Genomic DNA, 7,696 nt, shown 5'->3' with positions numbered 1-7,696 from the left:
AACTGGGTTGATGAGAAAGGACACCGCCTGTAACAGGTTGCAAACATAAAGGACATAGAGTGTAATTTTTAAACTTAAAGGACAGCGCCTGCAGAAACCCTGAAACATAAAGGACGAAAAGTGCAATTTTGCCTAAATATTAATTAGAAAGTTGTATACGTATTCAACTTTAAATACATCATAAAAAGCATGGGAAATCAATCTTTTGATATTAAAATATAAATATAATAATGTTTCATTTTTAGTTGAAAAAAGGTGAAAGAAAAATATAATTAAATATAGTTTGAGTTATTTGCAATGATTGGACGATTACTTTTGCATTGAATCCAAATATTTTCATATTCAATGTATCATACGTATCTAACAATATCAATTACATTAACTTCATCTCTTTATGCATCGTAGCATACGTGTGTGTATATATATATATATATATATATATATATATATAGTGTGGGGTTCATTGGGGAACACCAAAAAAGTGGGGAACCGGGGAACACCCTTAGATTAAGTTAATCAATGGTTAAGATTAGATTAGATTTGTAAGGTTTAAAAAACACGGAGGGGCATATTTGGAATTTATGAAAAGTTTTAATTAGGTCGCTGGAGAGTATTACGTAGTTCGCCGGAGAACTCAACCCTCTGCCACACGACACCCACTGATTCTTTGCTTCCGGCTTCCAATTCCGTCTCTTTCCGGCGGTTCAGAGATAATCGGATATGTTAATTCTGATTTCGATCTCGATCTCCTTCCGGCTGTTTGAAAGATGCTTAGATTTGTTAATTCTGATTCCGACATTGTTCCGGCGGTTTAAGAGATGATCAGATCTGTTAATTTTGATTCCGATTTTGTTCCAGCGGTTTCAAAGATGAACAGATCTGTTAGTTCTTCCATTGTTGGTGCTTAAGATGATCAGGTCTGTTAATTCTATGCTTAGTGCGTGATTAAGTGATTAGATTCATTCGTACGTTGATATACAGGTATTCACCGACGATGATCTAGATTTTAGTTAGTTTTTTCAAGTGAAATTCGTGTTGTGGCTCATTGATCTGAAATATTCTTGTTAGATCTGAAGTGAATTTTTAACATGTTAATTGATATTTTTATTCTCAACATAGACTACAGTGGCTTTAAATGTTACTCAAGAACCTAACAGATCCTTGAAAGTTCAATTCAAGCTACTTACAAAGTCTAGTACATACAGGTATATTATTTGCTCTTATGTGAATTTAGATTTCAACCTTTTAGTTTTAGTTTTGTTTAACTTGTTTATTAATTTGTTTTTGCTATAGTATTTGTCATATGAAAAAATATTTTAAACATACATACGAATAATTATATTTTAGTTTTACTTTTACTTTTGTTTAACATTCTATTTTTTAATCGAATATATATATTCGATTAAGGTATATTATTTGCTCTTGTGCATCTATTTTAGTTTTACTTTTATTTAACATGTTAAATAATTATATTTTTAAAGGAGATTGAGACAGTAGTTTGAGTTTTCAAATAGATGCATGATTGATTATAGAAATATCATTTCGGTATCTACATTCTATTTTTCTCTTAATTGAATATATATATCTATTAGAAATTGAGACAGTAGTTTGAGTTTTCAAATAGATGCATGATTGATTATAGGAATATCATTTCGGAAACATTTCTGTGGATAGATACGTACATGTCTGCATACATATTGATCAGTGTTTGTTTAATTGGAAGTTTTGATGGAGATTATACATATCTGCATACATATTGATCAATGTTTGTTTAAAAGGACCAAGTAAATTGTTGATGGTTTTACATGTTAAAACCGACCAGTTAAGTGTTTCAATCATTATACATGTTAAATGTTTAAATTCGCATGATTTTTAGATATAAGAACCTTGTTTATAGATTTGTGACGAATTTTATTATCTTTCATTATTTTTGCAATTGTTCTTTTGATGCACAGAAACCGGATTCATGTGCGGGTGAGCAAAACGCTAATTCATTGGTTGATTTTTAATCGAAAACAGATGAACTTGAGGATATGTTGAGAGGTACTTCATTTGCTTTTGTGATTCTGAACACTTCATTGATCAATGAGAATGATTCATATATTTATTGAGCTTTATATTATACTTCCTTGCTTTCAGGGAGAAGAAGAAGCAAGAAGAAAGAACCGACTGCTTACTAGAAAACTTACTCACTAGAAAGAACTGAGCCTCAAAAGCCACACACAACAACATATCATCACTGCTGCTGCTCTGTTCCTTACACCATCGTCACCTTCGAATTCCCGTCGTCGTCATCGTCGGCCCTGCTGCTCCGCTCGTTTCACCCAGACGACAACAACAACAGCCGTCACTGCTGCTGGTCGACCACCACCACCGCCGTAAGATCCTGAACATATGTTATCTGTTCAATTTCTGTGATTTAAGTATGGCTTTACTTGTTGCTTTTGTGTGCTGCTTTTACACATGAAATTATTATGAACTGATGTAGAGTAGGTTATATATCATATGATAGGGAATGGTGTTACTGATGTAGTTTTGTATCAAAATTAGGGTCTTAGGAGGTTTATATGCAAAGCAATACATGGGATGTAGGAAAGGTTTATATGTGAAATATATATATATATATATATATATATATATATATATATGCACCTCATGTAGTTTTGTACATAGACGTCTGTCTCGTGCTTTGACTTTTGGGACCAAATGTCTCGGATTAAACCAAGATGATAGGACGAGATCACACCACATCTTCTTGAATATGAGAATTATTTTGCTAGTGTCGTTGAGGGACATTCAAGAAACATGGTCACATAATGTTCTTTCTTATTTCAGTTTTTAATTTATTTATGGACTAATATCTTTTTTTTATCATTAGTAGAATCTCGTGGTTGAGAATAAGGGGTTTTGTCACATGGTTCCATCATCCATGCTTAGTGCATGAATCAAGTCCATCTAAAGCTGCATTAGAGTTAATATATGAAATGGTGGTTCAGGAATCGGGTCAAAATGTGGATTACACCCAGGACTATCTTAGCAATGTAATCCAGTTTCCTTTCTAGTGAGTAGTGACCAAGGGTACAGAGGCAGAGTTAGCCGAGAAAGCACACACGAAATCTTGCAGAAACTTGTAGAGGTTGACTTTCTTCTCAAACTCAACATGACCGTTACTTTCAAAATTCCCATTTTCAAGAAGAGGTATCTTTCTTGATTGGTTTCTTAGCCATCATTGAGGCGCTCTATATTGACATTACGAGGGATGCTCATGTTACCAAAGAACAACATAAACCATATGTTGTGGTTTTTGTGGGAGTTAATGGAGTAGGAAAGTCTACTAATCTTGCCAAGGCATGATCACCAGTCACTTTCAATACTTCATGTGTTTATAAAAGATAAACTAATTAGGAATGCAAACATGTACACGTGGTGTAGTGGCTGCAGGAGCATGATGTCAATGTCATGATGGCTGCATGTGACACATTCTGTTCAGAAGCAGTTGAGCAGCTGCGTACTCATGCACGTAGGCTCCAGGTATGATATTGGCCTCTTGATCATGATATTGTCATGCCTTGTAACTATGATACTAAATTAAAATTACGTTTTGCTTGCAGATCCCTATTTTGGAAAAGGGTTATGAGAAAGATCATGCAATCGTTGCTAAGGAAGCAATTCAGGAGGCTACCCGAACGGGTCAGACGTTGTTCTTATTGACACAGCTGGTTAGATGCAGCTTTAAAGGCGACAAAACTATTTATAATATTGTTTTCTTCTTGTAATTATGTGTATTATGTTTTTATTTGTGTATAAACTTTATGTTATTACAATCTGATCTGAATCATGTGAAGTTTGCATATATATAATATTCGATTCAGATTAGTTGTGATAAGTTTCTAGGGTTAATAAAGCAAGAATTGCGATGTTAGATAAATATAGATAAATTTAACATGTTAAATGATAGTTTGCATTGATCAACTAGATTCGATTCAACTTTGCTTACCAAATTATATATCGAATTTCGGATTAGAGTTCAAAATATGAAAATAAAGTTTTATGTGGAGTCAATATAGGCTCAAAATATTAAAATAAATAAATTTAACATATTAAATGAGCGTTTGCAAAGACCCGTTAAACTCTATTCGACTTTATTTCACCAAACATGTGAAAAAAAGTTTTTTACGATAAAATTTAACATGTTAAATGAGAGTTAACATTGATCAACTAGGTTCGTTTCAACTTTATTTGATGAAATGACCTATTTAATTTCGGATTAGGGTTTAAAATATTAAAATAAAGTTTTGTGTAGAGTCTATACGGGCTCAAGATATTAAAATAAATAAATTTAACATGTTAAATGGGCGTTTATATTAATCAACTAAACTTGATTCGACTTTGTGTGACCAAACATGTTTAAATAAGTTTTGTATGATAAACTTCAACATGTTAAATGAGAGTTAACATTGATCAACAAGGTTCGTTTTAACTTTATTTGACCAAACATGTTAAAATAAGTTTTGGACCATAAACTTTAACATCTTAAATGAGAGTTTGCATTAATCAACTAGGAACGAGTCAACTTTTTTTGACCAAGTTCTATATTGAATTTCGGATTGTAGTTCGAAATATTAAATTAAAGTTTTGTTTGAAGTCTACGTGGGCTCAAAATGTTTAAAAAAATTAATTTAACATGTTAAACGAGTGTTTCATTTATCAAGTAAATTCGATTTTATTTTACCAAACATGTTAAGACAAGTTTTGTTTGATAAACTTTAACATGTTCAATGAGAGTTTGAATTGATCAACTAGATGCGATTCAACTTTATTTGACGAAATTATATATTGAATTTCATATTAGAGTTTGAAATATTAAACTAAAGTTTTGTTTGCAGTCTATGCGGGGTCAAAATGTTAAAATAAATAAATTTAACATGTTAAATAATTGTTTGCATTGATCAATTAAGCTCGATTTGACTTTATTTGACCAAACATATTAAAATAAATTTTGTATAATAAATTTTAACATGTTAAATTAGAGTTTGCATTAACCAACTAGGTTCGAGTCAACTTTATTTGACCAAATTATATAATGAATTTCGAATTAGAGTTTGAAATATTAAATTAAAGTTATGTTTGAAGTCTATGCGAGCTCAAAATGTTAAAAAAATTAACATGTTAAATGATTGTTTACATTGATAAACTAAACTCGATTCGACTTTACTTTACAAAACATGTGAAAATAAGTTTTGTATAATGAGAGTTTGCATTGATCAATAAGTTTCTATTCAACTTTATTTGACGAAATTATATATGTGAAAATTATTATTTTTTATTTACAACACATATTAATCTGAAACAATTATTATTTTTAAATAAATCAATATAAAAATTAAAATTATCAATCTATAATTTGGTGTGCTCATATTAGATACAACACATATCAAATTATATTTCATATTAATCCGAAACATTTATTATTTTTAAATAAACCAATAAAATATATTTAACATGTTAAGAAAATATTTTATTATGTTAAAAAATATTTAACAAGTTAATAATTTATTTTTTATTAATAAACAAATATTTAGTCTTTTTATATTATTTAACGTGTCATAAATATTCTCAATGGTATATTGTCGGGAAAGCTTCTAACCTTCTACGATGTGATGCATCTTAGATCTAACACGGATCACTCGTGATCTAGGAACCATGGTGATACAAGACTTACTTTGCGATTAATAATAATTAATCAATATAATTCGTTGTGCTTATATGAGATACAATACATAAAGTTGAAAAATCAAATTATATTTCATAGTAATCTAAAACAATTTTTTTTAAATAAACCAATAAAATATATTTAACATGTTAAGAAAATATTTTATGATATTAAAAAAATATTTAACATGTTAAGAATTTTTTTATTTATAAATAAATTTTTGGCTTTTTAAATTATTTAACGTGTCATAAATATTCGCAATGGTATATTGTCAGGAAAGCTTCTACTAGGTGATTTATCTCTGATCTCACCCGGATCATTTGTGATCTAAAAAAAACCATGGTGACACAAGACGTACCTTGCGATTAATAAAAATTAAAATAATCAATCTATAATTTGTTGTGCTCATATCAGATATAACACATAAAGTTGAAAAATCGAATTATATTTCATATTAATCTGAAACAATTATGGTTTTTAAATAAACCAATAACATATATCTAACATGTTAAGAAAATATTTTATTATGTTAAAAATATTTAACAAGTTAAGAATTTATTTTTTTATTTATAACCAAATGTTTAGTCTTTTTATAATATTTAATGTGTCATAAATATTCTCAATGGTATATTGTCGGGAAAGCTTCTAACCTTCTACGAGGTGATGTATCTCTGATCTCACCCGGATCACTCGTGATCTAGGAAATATAGTGACACAAGACTTACTTTGCAATTAATAATAATTAATCAATTTGATTCGTTGTGCTTATATGAGATACAACACATAAAGTTGAAAAATCAAATTATATTTCATATTAATCTGAAACAATTTTTTTTTTTAAATAAACCAATAAAATATATTTAACATGTTAAGAAAATATTTTATGATATTAAAAAAATATTTAACATGTTAAGAATTTGTTTTTAATTTATAAACAAATGTTTAGTTTTTTAAATTATTTAACGTGTCATAGATATTCGCAATGGTATATTCCATATTAGTAAATATAATTCGTTGAGCTTATATGAGATTCAACACATAAAGTTGAAAAATCAAATTATATTTCATACTAATCTGAAACATTTTTTTAAATAAACCAATAAAATATATTTAACATGTTAAGAAAATATTTTATGATATTAAAAAATATTTAACATGTTAAGAATTTGTTTTTTTATTTACAAAAAAAATGTTTAATCTTTTTAAATTATTTAACGTGTCATAAATATTTGCAATGGTATATTGTCAGGAAAGCTTCAAACTTTCTACGAGGTGATCTATCTCTGATCTCACCCGGATCATTTGTGATCTAAAAAACACCATGGTGACACAAGACGTACCTTGCGATTAATAAAAATTAAAATAATCAATCTATAATTCGTTGTGCTCATATCAGATATAACACATAAAGTTGAAAAATCAAATTATATTTCATATTAATCTGAAACAATTATGGTTTCTAAATAAACCAATAACATATATTTAACATGTTAAGAAAATATTTTATTATGCTAAAAAATATTTAACAAGTTAAGAATTTATTTTTTTTTATTTATAACCAAATGTTTAGTCTTTTTATATTATTTAACGTGTCATAAATATTCGCAATGGTATATTGCCGGGAAAGCTCCTAACCTTCTACGATGTGATGTATCTCCGATCTTACCCGGATAATTTGTGATCTAGGAAACCGTGGTGACACATGGCATACCTTGTGATTAATAAAATTTGAAATAATCAATCAATATAATTCGTTGTGTTTATATGAGAGACAGCAGGTAAAGTTGAAAAATCAAATTATATTTCATATAAACAATTATTTTTTTAAATAAACCAATAAAATATATTTAACATGTTAAGAAAATATATTATTATGTTAAAAAATATTTAACATGTTAAGATTTTATTTTTTTATTTATAAACAAATATTTAGTCTTTTTAAATTATTTAAAGTGTCATAAATATTCTCAATGGTATATTGTC

General features: G+C 28.4%; 1 long non-coding RNA gene across 1 annotated transcript; it reads left to right on the top strand.

Moving 5' to 3' along the window:
* The first annotated feature begins 451 nt into the window (after nt 1-451).
* LOC110897379 lies at nt 452-3,891 on the top strand. The gene is made up of 5 exons (XR_002568597.2): nt 452-1,205; nt 1,956-2,043; nt 2,140-2,378; nt 2,882-3,531; nt 3,612-3,891. It is a non-coding gene; the product is annotated as an uncharacterized LOC110897379 (long non-coding RNA).
* Nucleotides 3,892-7,696: the final 3,805 nt, after the last annotated feature.

Source organism: Helianthus annuus, chromosome 13 (genome assembly GCF_002127325.2).
Source record: "Helianthus annuus cultivar XRQ/B chromosome 13, HanXRQr2.0-SUNRISE, whole genome shotgun sequence".
Lineage (NCBI taxonomy): Eukaryota > Viridiplantae > Streptophyta > Magnoliopsida > Asterales > Asteraceae > Helianthus > Helianthus annuus.
The sequence above is the reverse complement of the archived record's forward strand: the minus strand, read 5'-3'. Positions and strand labels throughout refer to the sequence as shown.